The following is a 19,265-nucleotide window of genomic DNA, read 5'->3' on the forward strand; positions in this document are numbered from 1 at the left end:
ACGAAAGTACCTCAACATAATAAGGGCCATATATGACAGAGCCACAGGTAATGTCATTCTTCATGGAGAAAAACTGAAAGCTATCCCTCAAAGAATGGGAATCAGACAAGGATGCCCACTTTCACCACTCTTACTTAACATAGTATTGGAAGTCCTAGCCCAGAGCAATCAGGCAAGAAAAATAAATAAAAGGGAGTAAAATTGGAAATAAAGAAGCGAAACTGTCAATATTTGCAGATGACATGATTTTATTTATAGAAAACCCTAAAGAATCCACTAAAAAACTTTTATAAATAATAAATGAATATGGTCAAAGCAGGATACAAAATGAACATACAAAAATCAGATGGGTTTCTGTACACTATCAACAAAGTAGCATGAAGGGAAATTAAGAATACAATCCCAGAGTGACGTCAGCAACATGGCGAGGTGAGCAGTTTTCTTTGTCTCTCCCCCTTCAAATCTACAACTAATTGGACATTTATCAGTCAGCAAAGAATATCCACACAGCACCTAAGGACACCTGAGAGATCAGCACTGCTATACATCAGAAGGTGGACAGACTTCCCCCCAGGAGGATGTGGAGACAGGTGAAAACTCTCTGACTCCTAGACAGCCTTGTACCTGCAAGCAAATCTCTACTGGCTGACAAGCTCATAGCATCGCCACAGTACCAGGGGTGGGCATGCATGTGCATCAGCAGCACAACTGTGGAAACAGGTGACTATAGCCCCAAGACCCCTGCAATTGCTCCTTAGCCCAGTGGTAAAATCCATGGTCCCACAGCAGCCGCAGGGAGAGCCTCTACTGGGCCTTAGCAATCAGACCTCTGGGAGGCCCTGGGGCAAAAGAGGCTTGGCAGCTGAGCAACCCACCAGCCGCATCTAACACACAAAGCCCTGCTGCAGCCCTGAGGAGACAAGGGACATCCAACACACAAAGCCCTGCTGCAGCCCCAAGGAGGCAAGGGAGACCCAGTGGGATGGTGCAAGTGGATGGTGACAAGTTGGAGCCCCAGTGAGACTGCTTCTTGGTCCAGGGGGAAAATTCACAGTCTCACAGCAGCTTCAGGGAAAGCCTCTGCTCAGCATTAGTGGAGAGGCCCTGCCCAGCAATCAGAAGGCTTGGAGGCCCTGGGGCACAAAGGGGCTCTGCTGGCTGAGCAACTGTCAGCTGTATTTAATACACACAGCCCTGCTGCAGCCTGGAGGGGGCAAGGGAGACCCAGCAGGACTGCACGAGTGGGTGGTGACAATTTGGAGCCCCAGCCTGACTACTCCCTTGTCTGAGAGGAAAATCCACAGTCCCAAAGCAGCCACAGGGAAGGCCTCTGCTTAGCCTTAGTGGAGAGGCCATGCCTGGCACTCACAAGGCTGGAAGGCCCTGGGGCAGAAGTGGCACAGCTGGGTGAGATAACCACAGACTGCAGTAGATACCCATAGCTCTACTGTGGTCCATAGTGGACAAGTGAGATCTTGCGGGACCTGACAGTGGTAGAGCTGCAATTCTAGGTGAACCTGCTCCCGGTCACTGAGAAAGAGCATAACACCACTGCAGACCCAAAGGAGGGAATGTGTCTAGGCGGTCTGTGAGAGTAGGCACCAGCAACCCAAGGCCCCCTTGCGATTGTCCCCACAGTTGATGAAAGACCCCACAGGGCCACTACAATAATGAGGAGGGGCCCAGGCTCAGTCAGGAACAGCTGACAGGGATCCTGGTTAGTGCAGATTAAACAGCTGTGTTCCCTCCCCCCACCCCACCAGTAGAAGCAAGTGGAAGCAGTAAGAAAACTCTATCTCTATGCAGAGGCACAAATCCATGCCATCAAGCAGTATGAAAAAATATACTAAATCTCCAGAACAGAAGGAAAATGACAAGTATCCAGAAAACAATCCCAAAGAGACTGAAATCTACAACCTAAAGGACAATGAATTCAAAATAGCCTTCATTAAAAAACTCAATGAGTTAAAAGAGAGTACAGATAGACAAATCAACGAGTTCAGGAGCTATGTCGCAAAAGAACTTGATACTATAAAGAAGAATCAATCAGAAATGTTGGAGATGAAGAATACAATGGAGGAGATTAAGAAAAATCTGGACTGTCTGAACAATAGGGTCAATAATATAGAAGACAGAATTAGCAATTTGGAGGATAGGAATATAGAAATGCTGCAGATAGAGGAGGAGAGAGAACTAAGACTAAAAAGAAATGAAGAAACTCTCTGAGAAATATCCAACTCAATTAGGAAATGCAACATAAGGATTATAGGTATCCCAGAGGGAGAAGAGAAGGAAAAGGGGGCAGAGCACCTGTTCAAAGAGACAATGGCTGAGAAATTCCCAAATCTGGGGAGAGAGATGGGACTCCATGTGACAGAAGCTAATAGATCTCCAAACTTTATCACTGTAAAAAGACCAACCCCAAGGCATATAGTAGTGAAGTTTGCAAAAGTCAACGACAAAGAGAAAATATTAAGGGCAGCAAGGCAGAAAAAAATAACCTACAAAGAAACCCCCATAAGGCTGTCAGCAGATTTCTCAGCAGATACCTTACAGGCTAGAAGAGAATGGAATGATATATTGGAAACTCTGAAGGACAAAAACTTGCAGCCAAGAATACTCTAGTGAAAATATCCTTCAAATATGATGGAGAAATAAAAACTTACCCAGGTAAACAAAAGTTAAGGGAGTTCATTGCCATAAGACCCCCCTACAAGAAATGCTCAGGAAGACCCTAATACCTGAAAAAAACAAGAAAAGGAAATGGGTTACAAAACCCAGAGCAAAGGAGATAAATAGAAAGTTAAAGTAAGAAAGTTGCAGCTCTCCATTAGAACAGGTTAGCAAATGCTAAGTATAATATTAAAGATAAAAGGAAGGGAAACACCAAGAATAAATATAATGTTGTCATTTTAACCACAAACTCAGAAGACAAGAAGGAAGAAAAAAATCTGACAATTATAACCTAGAAGGGGAGAGGAAAGGGATGGAATGGCTTAATCTAAGGAAATAAGAGGCTATGAGAAAATGGACTGTCTCATCTATGAGATGTTTTTTACAAACCACATGGTAACCACTAAACAAATAACAAGAATAAAGACATAAATTGCCAATAAAATATAGAAAATTTCTTACCAGAATTGGTAGTACAAAAATCTTGGGACGAGAAACAAAGGAAATGCAAGAGAACCAGAAAACAAGCAATAAAATGGCAGCATTAGGACCCCACATTTCAATAATCACTCTAAATGTAAATGGATTGAACTCTCCAATCAAAAGACACAGAGTGGCACACACTAAAATAAACTCAAAATGGATCAAAGACCTAAAGATTAGGCCTGAAACAATAAGTCTTCTAGAAGAGAATATAGGTAGTACACTCTTTGACATCAGTTTCAAAAGAATCTTTTCGGAGACTATAACTCCTCAGTTGAGGGAAACAATAGAAAGAATAAACAAATGGGACTTCATCAGACTAAAGAGCTTCTTTAAGGCAAGGGAAAACAGGATTGAAACAAAAAAACAGCTCACTAATTGGGAAAAAATATTTACAAGCCACTTATCCGACAAAGGGTTAATCTCCATAATATACAAAGAACTCGCACAGCTTAACAACAAAAAAACAAACAACCCGATCAAAAAATGGGCAGAGGACATGAACAGACATTTCTCAAAAGAAGATATAAATATGGCCAATAGACACATGAAAAGATGTTCATCATCGCTAATCATCAGGGAAATGCAAATCAAAACTACACTAAGATATCACCTTACACCCGTTAGATTGGCAAAAACATCCAAAACCAAGAGCGACAAATGTTGCAGAGGTTGTGGAGAAAAAGGAACCCTCATACACTGTTGGTGGGAGTGCAAACTGGTACAGCCACTATGGAAAACAGTATGGAGATTTCTCAAAAGGTTAAAAATAGAAATACCCTATGACCCAGCCATCCCATTAATGGGTATCTATCCTAAGAACCTGAAATCAGAAATCCCAAGAGTCCCTTGCACCCCTAGGTTCATTGCAGCATTATTTACAATAGCCAAGACGTGGAACCAACCTTCATGCCCAGAAACTGATGATTGGATAAAGAAGATATGGTATATATACACAATGGAATACTACTCAGCCATAAAAAAGGACAAAATTGGCCCATTTGCAGCAACGTGGATGGACCTCGAGGGTATTATGTTAAGCAAAATAAGCCAGTCAGAGAAAGACGAACTCTATATGACTCCACTCATAGGTGGAAGTTAACATATTGACAAGGAGATCTGATTGGTGGTTACCAGGGAAAAGGGGGGGGTGGGGGGAGGGCACAAAGGGGGAAGAGGTGTACCCACAACATGACTAACAATAATGTACAACTGAAATCTCACAAGGTTGTAATCTATCATAACGTTAATAAAAAAAATATAAATAAATAAAAAAAAAAGACACAGAGTGGCAGGATGGATTAAAGAACAAGACCCAACAATATGCTGCATCCAGGAAACACACCTCAGCCCCAAAGACAAACACAGACTCAGAGTGAAGGGATGGAAGATGAATCTCCAAGCTAATAATGAACATAAGAAAGCAATTGTTGCCATACTTATATCAGACAAAGTAAACTTCAAAGCAAAACAGATAAAGCGAGACAAAGAGGGGCAGTTTATAATGATAAAAGGGACACTCCACCAAGAAGACATAACACTTATCAATATATATGCACCCAACACAGGAGCACCAAAGTATGTAAAGCAACTATTAACCAAACTAAAAGGAGATATCAACAACAATACAATAATAGTAGGTGACCTCAACACCCCACTAACACCAATGGATAGGTCATCCACACACAACGTCAACAAGGAAATTGTAGAATTAAATGAAAAACTAGAGCAGACAGACTTAATAGATATATATAGAACACTCCATGCACAAACAGCAGGTTACACATTCTTCTCAAGTGTGCATGGAACATTCTCAAGGATACACCATATCTTAGGGAATAAGGCAAGCCTCAACAAATTCAAGAGGGTTGAAATAATATCAAGCATCTTTTCTGACAATAATGCTATGAAACTAGAAATCAACTACAAGAATAAAGCTGGGGAAGGGACAAAAATGTGGAGATTAAACCACATGCTACTGAACAACCAATGGATCATTGAAGAAATTGAAGAAGAAATCAAATATTTTCTCAGACAAATGAAAATGGAGACACACCATACCAACTCATTTAGGATGCAGCAAAAGTGGTCCTAAGAGGAAAATTCATTGCAATGCAGGCTCACCTCCATAAACAAGAAAAATCTCTATAAGCAATCTCAAACGACACCTAACAGAATTAGAAAAAGAAGAACAAATAAAGCCCAAAGTCAGTAGAAGGAGGGAAATAACAAAAATTAGAGCAGAAATAAATGAAATTGAAACAAAAAAGACAGGAGAAAGGATCAATGAAACAAAGAGTTGGTTCTTTGAAAAAATAAACAAAATTGACAAACCCTTAGCCAGGCTCACTAAGAAAAAACAGAGAGGACTCAAATGAATAAAATTACAAATGAAAGAGGAGAAATCACAACGGATACCACAGAAATACAAAAAATAATAAGAGAATCCTATGAAAAACTATACGCCAACAAATTGGACAACCTAGAAGAAATGGATAAATTCTTAGACTCCTACAACCTTCCAAAACTGAAGCAGGAAGAAATACAGAATATGAATAGAAGAATCACAAGTAAAGAAATTGAAACAGTAATCAAAATCCTCCCCAAAAATAAGAGTCCAGGACCACATGGCTTCTCTGGAGAATTCTACCAAACATTCAAAGATGATTTAATACCTATCCTTCTCAAACTATTCCAGAAAATTGGGGAAGATGGGTCACTTCCTAACGTATTCTATGAAGCCAACATCACCCTGATCCCAAAAACCAGACAAGGACAACACAAAGCAGGAAAACTAGAGGCCAATATCACTGATGAGCATAGACGCAAAAATCCTCCACAAAATTCTGGCAAACCGAATACAGCAATACATTAAAAAGATCATACACCATGATCGAGAGGGATTTATACCAGGGACACAGGGGTGGTTCAACATGCGCAAGTCAATCAACGTGATACACTACATTAACAAAATGAGAAACAAAAACCACGAGATCATCTCAATAGATGCAGAGAAAGCTTTTGACAAGACCTAATATCCATTTATGATGAAAACTCTCAATAAAATGGATATAGAAGGAAAGTACCTTAACATAATAAAGGCCATATATGACAAACCCACAGCCAACATCATACTCAATGGACAAAAACTGAAAGCCATCCCTCTGAGAACAGGGACAAGACAAGGATGCCCACTCTCATCACTCCTATTCAACGTAGTACTGGAGGTTTCGGCCACAGCAATTAGGCAGGAAAAAGAACTAAAAGGAATCCAAATAGGCAACAAAAAAGTGAAACTCTCACTGTTTGCAGACGACATGATCTTATATACAGAAAACCCAAAAGAATCCATAGGAAAACTGTTAGAAATAATCAACAGCTACAACAAAGTTGCAGGGTATAGAATCAACATACATAAATCATTTGCATTTCTATACTCTAACAACAGACTAACAGAAAAAGAACTCAAGAACACAATACCATTCACAATCACAAAAAAAGAATAAAATAGCTTGGGGTAAATTTAACCAAGGAAGTGAAAGACCTATACAACAAAAAAAACTACAAGACTTTCCTGAAGGAAATTGATGACCACATAAAGAGATGGAAAGACATTCCACGCACATGGATTGGAAGAATAAACATAGTTAAAATGTCCATACTACCTAAGGCAATCTACAGATTCAACACTATCCCAAGCAGAATCCCAAAGACGTTCTTTACAGAAATAGAACAAAGAATCCTAAAATTCATATGGGGCAACAAAAGACCCCGAATTGCTAAAGCAATCCTCAGAAAAAAGAGCAAAGCTGGAGGCATCGCAATCCCTGACTTCAGAACATACTACAAAGCTACAGTGATCAAAACAGCATGGTACTCGTACAAAAACAGGTGCACAGATCAATGGAACAGAATCGAAAGCCCAGAAATAAAACCACACATCTATGGACAGCTAATCTTTGACAAAGGAGCTGAGGGCCTATAATGCAGAAAAGAAAGTCTCTTTAACAAATGGTGCTGGGAAAACTGGACAGCCACATGTAAAAGATTGGAAATTGACCATTCTTTTTCACCATTCACAAAAAGAAACTCAAAATGGATCAAAGACCTAAAGATTACGCCTGAAACAATAAGTCTTCTAGAAGAGAATATAGGCAGTACGCTCTTTGACATCAGTTTCAAAAGAATCTTTTTGGACACCATAACTCCTCAGATGAGGGAAACAATAGAAAGAATAAACAAATGGGACTTCATCAGACTAAAGACCTTCTTCAAGCCAAGGGAAAACATGATTGAAACAAAAAAAAACCCACCAATTGGGAAAAAATATTTGCAAGTCATATATCCGAGAAAGGGTCAATCTCTATACTATATAAAGAGCTCACACAACTCAACAACAAAAAATAAAACAACCCGATAAAAAAAATGGGCAGGGGACATGCATAGACATTTCTCCAAAGAAGATATACTGATGGCCAATAGACACATGAAAAGATGCTCATCATCACTAATCATCAGGAAAATGCAAATCAAAACTACACTAAGATATCACTGTACACCCATTAGAATGGCAAAAATAACCAAAACAAAAAGTGGCGAATGTTGGAGAGATTGTGGAGAAAAAGGAACCCTCATACACTACTGGTGGGAATGCAGACTGGTCCAGCCACTAGGGAAAACAGTATGGAGATTTCTCAAAAAATTAAAAATAGAAATACCATATGATCCAGCCATCCCATTACTGGATATCTACCCAAAGAACCTGAAATCAATAATTCCAAAAGTCCCATGCACCCCTATGTTCACCGCAGCATTATTTACAATAGCCAAGATGTGGAAGCAACCTAAGTTGTCCATCAACTGATGATTGGATAAAGAAGATATGATATATATACACAATGAAATACTGCTCAGGCATAAAAAAGGATAAAATCATCCCATTCACAACAACATGGATGGAGCTTGAGGGTGTTATGTTAAGCCAAATAAGCCAGATAGAGAAAGACAATCTCTGTATGACTCCACTCATATGTGGAAGTTAAACATGTAGACAAAGAGAACAGATTAGTGGTTACCAGGGGAAAGAGGAGGTGGGGGGAGGGCACAAAGGGTGAAGGGGTGAACCCACAATATGACTGACAAACAATAATGTACAACTGAAATCTCACAAGGTTGTAATCTATCATAACCTTAATAAGAAAACTTTTTAATAAGAAAACTCATCTGAGGAGTTATGGTGTCCGAAAAGATTCTTTTGAAACTGATGTCAAAGAGCGTACTGCCTATATTCTCTTCTAGAAGACTTATTGTTTCAGGCCTAATCTTTAGGTCTTTGATCCATTTTGAGTTTCTTTTTGTGAATGGTGAAAAAGAATGGTCAATTTCCAATCTTTTACATGTGGCTGTCCAGTTTTCCCAGCACCATTTGTTAAAGAGACTTTCTTTTCTGCATTATAGGCCCTCAGCTCCTTTGTCAAAGATTAGCTGTCCATAGATGTGTGGTTTTATTTCTGGGCTTTCGATTCTGTTCCATTGATCTGTGCACCTGTTTTTGTACGAGTACCATGCTGTTTTGATCACTGTAGCTTTGTAGTATGTTCTGAAGTCAGGGATTGCGATGCCTCCGGCTTTGTTTTTCTTACTCAGGATTGCTTTAGCAATTCGGGGTCTTTTGTTGCCCCATATGAATTTTAGGATTCTTTGTTCAATTTCTGTAAAGAACGTCATTGGGATTCTGATTGGGACAGCATTGAATCTGTAGACTGCTTTAGGTAGTATGGACATTTTAACTATGTTTATTCTTCCAATCCATGTGCGTGGAATGTCTTTCCATCTCTTTATGTCGTCATCAATTTCTTTCAAGAAAGTCTTGTAGTTTTCATTGTATAAATCTTTCACTTCCTTGGTTAAATTTATCCCAAGGTATTTTATTCTTTCTGTTGTGATTGTGAATGGGATTGAGTTCTTGAGTTCTTTTTCTGTTAGTTTATTGTTAGTGTATAGAAATGCTACTGATTTATGTATGTTGATTTTATATCCTGCAACTTTGCTGTAGTTGTTGATTGTTTCTCATAGTTTTCCTATGGATTCTTTGGGGTTTTCTATATATAAGACCACGTCGTCTGCAAGCAGCAAGAGTTTTACTTCTTCATTGCCTATTTGGATTCCTTTTATTTCTTTTTCCTGCCAAATTGCTTTGGCCAACACCTCCAGTACTACGTTGAATAGGAGTGGTGAAAGTGGGCACCCTTGTCTTGTTCCTGTCCTCAGAGGGATGGCTTTCAGTTTTTGTCCATTGAGTCTGATGTTGGTTGTGGGTTTGTCACATATGGCCTTTATTATGTTGAGGTATTTTCCTTCTATACTCATTTTATTGAGAGCTTTTATCATAAATGGAAAATAAAAGAAAGAAGCTGTAATTACTTTTTGAAGAATTCAACCTCTTGTCCTATTATGGGTCTATATATGGGCCTCAAAGGCTGAATGCAGACAGTAAAACTTCCTTTAAGGGCTTATCAACCATGCCACATCCACTATTTTTTAAAATTTGTACATAATAATTTATAAAACATGCAGGGAAATTTCTTAAAAAATGAGAAAGTAACATCCTGGTCAAGTCAATTAGCTCTAAGCTAGCCATTATATATTTTATTGGTGAAGAATTCACATCTCTTATGATTTCTGGGCAAGGTGTGCTACCTCAAAATGTGTGGGGATTTGAATTTAACAGAATCAGAAAAGACTGTCCTGGTTTTAAAGTGACCTCCACTATCTGGCTGGGGCTCTATTTACTATGCAGCACAAAGAAACATTGTTATTGGACACTATTTTTATAAATCTCTAATTCTCTGACTTCATTATTTGTAATAAAATTTACACAGAAGTGGATATTGTTAGTACAAATATGTCTAAACTTCACTTTTCCCCCCAAATATATGTCAAATAACCAGAACTTGTAATTGGGAATCTTAGTATTTGATTCAATTATTTCTTTTTCCCAACTGTATATCTGATGTTTGCACTCAAGTCAGTCTGTATTATTTAAAACCATCCATGTCGGATAAAGAAGATGTGGTATTTATACACAATGGACTACTACTCAGCCATAAGAAATGATGAAATCCAGTCATTTGTGGCAACATGGATGGACCTTGAGGGTATTATGCTGAGTAAAATAAGTCCAAGGGAGAAAGTCAAATACCATATGATCTCACTCATAAATAGAAGATAAAAACAACGACAAACAAACACATACCATCGGAGATTGGATTGGTGGTTACCATAGGGGAAGAGGGGAGGAGGAAGGCCAAAAGGGGTGATTAAGCTCACATGTGAGGGGATGGACTATAATTAGTTCTCAGGTGGTGAACATGATGTAATCTACACAGAATTCGAAATATATTATGATGCACACCCAAAAATAAACAAATAAATGAGAAAAAAATTTTTAAAATAAATAAATGAAAATAAAATAAAACCGTCCATGTTAAACCAAAATATAGATCAAAGCAAAAAAAAAAAAAAAAGAAAAAGAAAAAAGAATGCAATCCCACTTACAATTGCAATGAAAAGAATAAAATATCTAGGAATAAACTTAACCAAAGAGGTGAAAGATTTGTACTCTGAAAACTATAAAACATTGTTGACAGAAATTGAGGACACAAAGAAATGGAAAGATATTCCATGCTCTTGGATTGGGAGAATTAACATAGTTAAAATGTCTATACATCCTAAAGTAATCTACAGATTCAAAGTCATCTGTATCAAAGTTCCAACAACATTTTTCACAGAAATAGAACAAGGAATCCTGAAATTTATATAGAACAACAAAAACCCTGAATAGCCAAAGGAATCCTGAGGAAAAAAGAACAAAGCTGGAGGTATCACACCCCCTGATTTCAAAATATGCTACCAAGCTATAGTCACCAAAACAGCATGGTACTGGCACAAACACAGACACACAGATCAATGGAACAGAATTGAGAACCCAAAAATAAACCCACACATGTACAGACAGCTAATTTTCAACAAGGGAGCCAAGAACATGCAATGGAGCAAGGAAAGTGTCTTCAATAAATGGTGTTGGAAAAAGTGCACAGACACAAAAGAACCAAGGTAGACCACTATCTTACACCAAACACAAAAATTAACTCAAAATGGATTAAAGACTTGAATACAAGACCTTAAACCATGAAACTTCTGGAAGAAAACATGAACAGTACGCTCTCTGACATCAGTCTTAGCAGCGTATTTCCAAGTACTATGTCTGACCAGGCAAGGGAAACAATAGAAAAAATAAACAACTGGGACTACGTCAAACTGAAAACCTTCTATACAGCAAAGGAAACCATCAATGAAAGTAAAAGACAACCTAACAAGTGGGAGAAGATACTTGCATACCCTATATCTGTTAGGGTGTTAATATCCAAAATATATAAAGAACTCATACATCTCAAGACCAAAAATCTATGAACCCAATTTAAAAATGTGCAAAAGATCTGAACAGAGATTTCTCCAAAGAAGATATACAGATGGCCAACAGGTGCATGAAAGGATGTTTAATGTTATTAAATATCAGGGAAACGCAAATCAATATGAGCATGAGATATCACCTCACTCCAATCAGAATGGCTATAATTAACAAGACAGGAAACAACAAGTGTTGGAGAGGATGTGGAGAGGAGGAAACCCTCATACAGTGCTGGTGGGAGTGCAAACTGGTGGAGCCACTAGGGAAAACAGTATGGAGATTCCTCAAAAAATTAAAAATGGATCTACCATATGATCAAGCCATTCTACAGCTGGGTATTTATCCAAAGAACACGAAAACATGAATGCATAAAGATACATGCACTCCTATGTTCATCGCAGCATTATTCACAATAGTTAAGACTTGGAAGCATCCAAGGTGCCCATAAAAGGATGAATGGATAAAGAAGATGTGGTATGTATACACAATGAAATACTACTCAGCCACAAGAAACAATGAAATCCGGCCATCTGTGACAACATGGATGGACCTTGAGGGTATTATGCTAAGTGAAACAAGTCAAAGGGAGAAAGTCAAATACCATGCGATCTCACTCATAAGTCAAATATAAAAACAATAACAAACACATAGAATGAGAGATTGGATTGCTGGTTACCAGAGGGGAAGTGGAGAGTGAGGAGGGCGAAAGGGGAAATTAGGCACATGTATGTGGTGATGGATTGTAATTAGTCGTTGGGCGGTGAACATGTTGTAATCTACGCAGAAATCAAAACACATAATGATGTATCCCTGAAATTTATATACTGTTATAAGCCAATGTTACCATAATTTAAAAAATTAAAAATCAAAATAAGTGAAATATGTAGAAATACCATAAGTTTAAAACCAATTTAAAAAAGGAAAACAATTCAATTTACAATTGCGTCAAAGAGTAAGAAATATAACCAACATAAGCAACAAGGTGAAAGATCTGTTCACTGAAAACCATAAGACATTGATGAAAGAAACTGAAGAAGAAACAAACAAATGGAAATATATTCCATGCTCATGGGTGAGAAGAATTAATATTGTAAAGTGTCCACAATACCCAGAGATCTACAGGTTCAATGCAATCCATATCAAAATTCCAATGGCATTTTTCACAGAAATGGAAAAATAATCCTAAAATTTGTGTGGTATCACAAAAGACAACTAATAGCCAAAGTAATCCTGTGAAAGAAGAACAAAGCTGGAGGCATCACACTTATGATTTCAAACTACATGCTACAAAGACATAATAATCAAAACAATATAGTACTGGCATAAAAACAGACATATAGACCAATGGAACAGAATCACAAGCTCAGAAATAAACCCATGCATATACAATTATTTATCAACAAAGAAGCCAAGAATATACAATGGGAAAAGAATACTGTCTTCAACAAATGATACAGGTAAAAACTTGATAACATGCATAATAAAGAAATCAAGCTCCTATCTTACACCACTCACAAAAATGAACTTGGAATGGATTAAAGATTTAAGTATAAGACCTGAATGAGGTATCACCTCACTCTGGTCAGAATGGCTATAATTAACAAGACAGGAAACAACAAATGTTGGAGAGGGTGTGGAGAGAAGGGAACCCTTGTTCACTGCTGGTGGCAGTGCAAACTGGTGCAGCCACTATGGAAAGCAGTTTGGAGTATCCTCAGAAAATTAAGGATAGATCTACCATAGGATCCAGCTATTCCACTGCTGGGTATTTATCCAAAGAACTTGAAAACACAAAAGCATAAAGATACATGCACCCCTATGTTCATTGCGGCATTATACACAATAGCCAAGGCTTGGAAGCAACCTAGGTGCCCATCAAGGGACGAATGGATAAAGATGTGGTATTTATACACGATGGACTACCACTCAGCCATAAGAAATGACGAAATCCAGCCATTTGTGACAACATGGATGGACCTTGAGGGTACTATGCTGAGTGAAATAAGTCAGAGGGAGAAAGTCAAATACCATATGATCTCACTCATAAGGAGAAGATAAAAACGACAAAAAACAACCCCACATAGCATTGGAGATTGGACTGGTGGTTACCATTGGGGAAGGGGGGAGGGGGGAGGGCAAAAGGGGTGATTAGGGTCACATGTGAGGGGATGCACTGTGATTAGTGTTCGGGTGGTGAGCACGATGTAATGTATCCAGAATTTGAGATATGATGTACATCCAAAAAAAATAAAAATTTTTAAAAACTTTTAAAAATTAAAAAAAAAGTATAAGACCTGAAATCATAAAACTCCTGGAAGAAACAATAGTGACAAGTTTCCTAGACGTTAGTCTTGGCAACAAGTTTTTGGACATGACACCAAAGCACAAGCAACAAAAGAAAAATTAATAAACATTTCGTTGGGACTACATCAGACTAAAAATCTTCTGTACAGCAAAAGCAATCAACAAATGAAAAGACAACCTACAGAATAGGACAAACTATCTGCAAATGATATATCCAGATAAGAGGTTAATATCCAAAATATGTAAAGAACTCAAAGCAAAAGGACAAACAATTCGATATAAAAATGGACAGAGGACCTGAATAGATATTGTTCCAAACAAGACATATAAATGCTCAACAGTTATATGGAAAGGTGCTCAACATCACTAAGCATCAGAGAAATGCAAATCAAAACCACTGTAAGATATTACTTAATACCTGTAAGAAGGGCTATCATCAAAAAGACAAGAAATAATAAGCATTAGCAAAGATGTGGAGAAAAGGAAACCCTTGTGCACTGTTGGTGGGAAAGTGAAATGGAAAAGCCACTACGGAAAACAGTATAAAGGTTCCTCAGAAAATTAAAATTAAAACTATCATATGAGCCAGCAATCCCTTCTCTGGTTATTTATCCAAAGGAAATGAAATCAGGATCTTAAAAGAGGTATTGGCACTTTCATGTTCATTGTAACATTATTCACATTATCCAAGATATGGAAACAGTCTAAGCATCCATCGATGGATAAATGGATAAAGACGTGGTATGTATATACGATGGAATATTATCGGTCACAAAGAAGAAGAAAATCCTGCCATTTGAGACAGACGTCGAGGGCATGAGTGAAGTAAGTCAGACAGAGAAAGACAAATACTGTATTATCTCATATATATTTGGAAGCTAAAACGCTAAACTCATAGAAACGGAGAGTAGAATGGTGGTTACCAGGTGCTGGGGGCTGGGCAAAATGAGGAGATATTGGTGAAAGCATACAAACTCCCAGTTATAAGATGAGTAAGTGCTGGAGATCTAATGTACAGATGGTGATTATAGTTAACAATACTATAACGATACTTGAAAGTTGCTAAGAGAGTATATCTTAAATGATCTCACCAGACACAAAAAAAGTGGTAATTCTGTGAGGAGATGAAGGAGCAAGCTAACACTACAATGATAATCATTTGCAACATATAAATGTATCAAATCAACCATTGTAGACCTTAAACACCCATAATGATACATGTCAATTCTATCTCAGTAAAGCTGGGGAATAAAAAAAGAATTACCCATCTCATGCGATTTTTAATCTGTGTAGACTAGTTTAATGTACTAAAACAAAGTGGAAAAGCAGGTAAATCCAAACCCATCAGCATTCTGGAAACAGTGGAGGTGAGTTCTACATAAGAACAACCCATTCAATAATCTGAGTTAATCATGAGCAACTATTGTAATATTGTAGACAGTTTTACTAAAGTAACTTAGCTTGCAGTAATCCAAATTGAGAGATCTCATATGAATAGAGTGTTGGAAAACAGGAAAAAATTGCCTTCCTCAAACATCAACTGTCCTGTGTCTCTACATATGGAGACTTATAGCAACATCATGAGACTATTACAATTCTGCGTATAATTAGAAATTGGACTAGGAGCAAAGGATTTGAGGTCCAGTTCTCTTCTAGGTGTTTGACAATCAAATTGAAACTCATTTCTATATAGTGTCCTCTGAGCTTTACGAGTGATGAAAATTGGACCCTTAGTAGTCCCTTGGGCACAGTATATGGCACGTTTTAAAATAGTTATGATTGAGCTATAGATAAACAGAAAGATTTCCTCTACTCCTTCTAAGTAATTTGGACACCAACCAAAATGTGTCCGTCTGTGTGCGGGTATGTGAGTTTACACATGAGCATGTCTCAGTAGCTTCTTAATAACTCCCACTGAAACTTCATCACCAACAGCAGAATCAGGCACCGACTTCCACTTCCTTGTCCAGTAACACTCCCTTTGTAGGTCTTATATTAAGCCTCAAACTGAGGGATTTGCACGTAAGACAGGGATACAGTGGAAATTCTTGAAGATGTGATTCTTTGAATCTGCCCTTTCTCTCCTGAAAGGGGAGTTAAGACACTCGGATATTTAGTCTTCCAAGAGGCTGTGTCTTCAGAAACAAAGTTTTCAAGAATTAAAGTCACCAGTGTTCTGTTCTGCTCTGTACCCAATAACTTACTGTTTGTAGTTGGAGTTTCAGGATCAAAGGATTAGGTAAAGACGTTGAGCTTTTAGCTAATGTAAAGGTTATGGATAGTGAAATTGAGATGTCTTTATTGATTATGTATAAATAGTTTGACTTTGATATTTTCCAGGTATATTAAATGCTTCAGAGCCAAATGATCTTCTCAGTGACAGAAACAGCAAAGGTGGGTGTTAACTGTTTGGAAGAGAGATGAAGTGGTAAGAGAGATTCAGAAATGTGTTCCACTCAGTGGGAGAGAAGGCATCATGCATTTGTTACATCCTTTGAGCTGCTTATTGGTGAGTCCACCTCAAAACAAGGTCAATGTATATTGGGTTTCCAGAGCCCCTTTCTGCCAAATTCTTGTCTTCAGGCAACATTGTCAAACATCCTTGTTCTGCAAAATTAGACCCTATACATGTAAGATTGAAGGGAGACAAAAACAGTTTATTCCACTCTATTTCCATCACTTCCTTCCTTTCAGCCAAGTATATATTCATCATACATTCCATAAGAACACAAGTATAACATTAATAATACTCACTAAAGGATTGTGGGGAAAATTGAATAAATCAGCGTTCATAAGTCTTCAAACATAGTAAATCCTCAAAAACTAGTAGCCTGTGTTACTGCTGGAAATCATGATATCTCCTATCCCCCCAAATCTACCTCTACTTTTCTCATGACACATTTCACATTTTATCCTGCATTATGTCCATCAATTTATACAAATCATCTGCTTGTCTTAGGCTGCAAACCCTTTGACAATGTGGTCCAACTTATCCACATACATTTGAAATTGCAGGAGGTGTGCACTAAGAACAAAGAGGAGCAAATAATAATTGTAAAATTTCCTAAGAATGATCAACAACAGATTCTTGAAAATAGGCGTTATTGGGGCCAGTCCAGTGCTGTAGTGGTTAAGTTCGCGTGTTCCACTTGGCAACAGATGTTACCTGAGGGCAATCTTCTTCACAAAAAAAAGGTGGCGGCATTATTCTAATGATACCATTGTCTCTCCCTCCTATGGGATTCCTCCACTCTCTTAGCTTAGATCCACAAAGGGAAAAACACAGAGGAGAGTGTGGTTGGTACAGTATGAACCACCTCTCAAAAGTAGGTCACTATCTTTATTCTCTCCCTGACACTCAAGCAAGATCACATCAAGGATGACATCGCATTATGCAAGATGAACAAGCTCTAGAGAATTGCTGTACAACATTGTAGCTATACCGTATTGTGTACTTAAAAATTTGTTAAAAGGGTAGGTCCCATGTTTAAGTATTTTGATCTCAATAAAAGAAAGTAAAGATATTCTTTGAGATTAGGATTCACATATTGTTTCAATGTGTTTCCCAATCATAAATTGTAAATATTTTAAAATAATTATTAATCAAATAATCTGTTTAGTATAAAGAAATCACAATGATGAGTTACCTACATGGAATAATTCTGCAATTTTAAGAAATTCAATGTAAAACAGCCAACAGCAAGGAAACTGACTCATGTCACAGCAAGATTGCAATAAGAAACTGAATGAGATCCTTTTATTCAGAAAAACAAGACCTCTTGAAGCCACCAGAATATTTGCTAATATGAATATTCAATTTGTCAACAATAAGTTCTCAATGGCTGGAGACATGTCTTCCTTATCTTTCTATATAGTGCTTCAGAAAATTCCTGACATTCAATAAATTTGCATGAAATAAAAAATAATAATAAAATTTTAAAACCAAAATAAATTAATTAAATAAAATATGCTAGGCCAATGTGACTACTAGACATAAATGATATTCTTTTCAAAAATAGATTAATAGGAAAACAATTATTCAATGACATTTCATGTGATACTTTGATTTGATCATGAAACTGATCATAATCTTAAAAACTGGGAGAACTCAACAAATTGCAAACACCACAACCACAGGAGGAACAATCTGAATTGCGTTCTTAGTGCTTAGGAAGGAAACAAAATAAATAGCCAAGTATGATATGAAGTAGCTTGAAACAAAAGTGAGAGAAAGATGACTCAATGGAGCTGAAAAACTGCACCAGGGTAAAAGAATGTGTTTTCCTTGACCAAACCCAGAATCAAGAACTGAACTTGGTCTTCTACTTTTCCTATTGTGGGTGTATGTGACAACTCTGCTGGGAAATCTCATCATGGTCACCATGACCTGGGAATCGTGCCTTCAACCCCCATGTATTTTTTGCTCCGTAATTTATCTCTTACCGGTATCTGCTTTTCCTCCATCACAGCTCCCAAGGGTTCTGGTGGACATTCTGTCACAGAGAAACACCATCTCCTTCAATGGCTGCTCCACCCAGATGTTTTTCTTCCACCTTGTTGGGAGGGTGGATGTATGTTCTTTGTCGGTGACGGCATTTGATCACTATGTGGCCATCTCCAAGCCCCTGCACTACGTGACCATCATGAGCAGAGGGCGATGCACTGCCCTCATTGTAGCCTGCTGGCTGGGGGGCTTTGTCCACTGCATCGTGCAGATTTCCCTGTTGCTGCCCCTCCCCTTCTGTGGACCCAATGTTCTTGACACTTTCTACTGTGATGTCCCCCAGATCCTCAAACTAGCCCGTACTGACATTTTTGTGCTTGAGCTACTGATGATTTCCAATAGTGGACTGCTCACCACATTGTGGTTTATCTTCCTGCTTGTGTCCTACACAGTCATCCTAATGATGCTGAGGTCTCAGGCAGGGGAGAGCAGGAGGAAGGCCATCTCCACATGCACCTCACACATCACTGTGGTAACCCTGCACTTTGTGCCCTGCATCTATGTCTATACCCGGCCCTTCAGTGCTCTCCCCATGGATAAGCCCATCTCTGTCACCTTCACCGTCATCTCCCCTCTGTTGAACCCCTTGATCTACACTCTGAGGAACCAGGAGATGAAGTGAGCCATCAGGAAACTGAAAAGAAGATTTATACCTTCTGAGAGGGTGTAGACTGTTTGCTAACTCCTTCTCACCACCTATTAAAATGATTGGCCATCAAATAAACCAGATTGACTAAAGGATTTCTAAATAATTTTGATATATCTACTAAGATACACATGACTTCCAAAGATTCTGATTGGCATGCAGTAATAATGTAAAAAGATACATTT

The 19,265-nt window shown here is 38.1% G+C and overlaps 1 pseudogene; it reads left to right on the plus strand.

The window, feature by feature from the left end:
* Window positions 1-18,311: 18,311 nt before the first annotated feature.
* LOC138916492 (olfactory receptor 4D9-like) lies at window positions 18,312-19,056 on the plus strand (annotated as a pseudogene).
* Window positions 19,057-19,265: the final 209 nt, after the last annotated feature.

This window comes from Equus caballus, chromosome 12 (assembly GCF_041296265.1).
Source record: "Equus caballus isolate H_3958 breed thoroughbred chromosome 12, TB-T2T, whole genome shotgun sequence".
In the NCBI taxonomy this organism is placed as follows: Eukaryota; Metazoa; Chordata; class Mammalia; order Perissodactyla; family Equidae; genus Equus; species Equus caballus.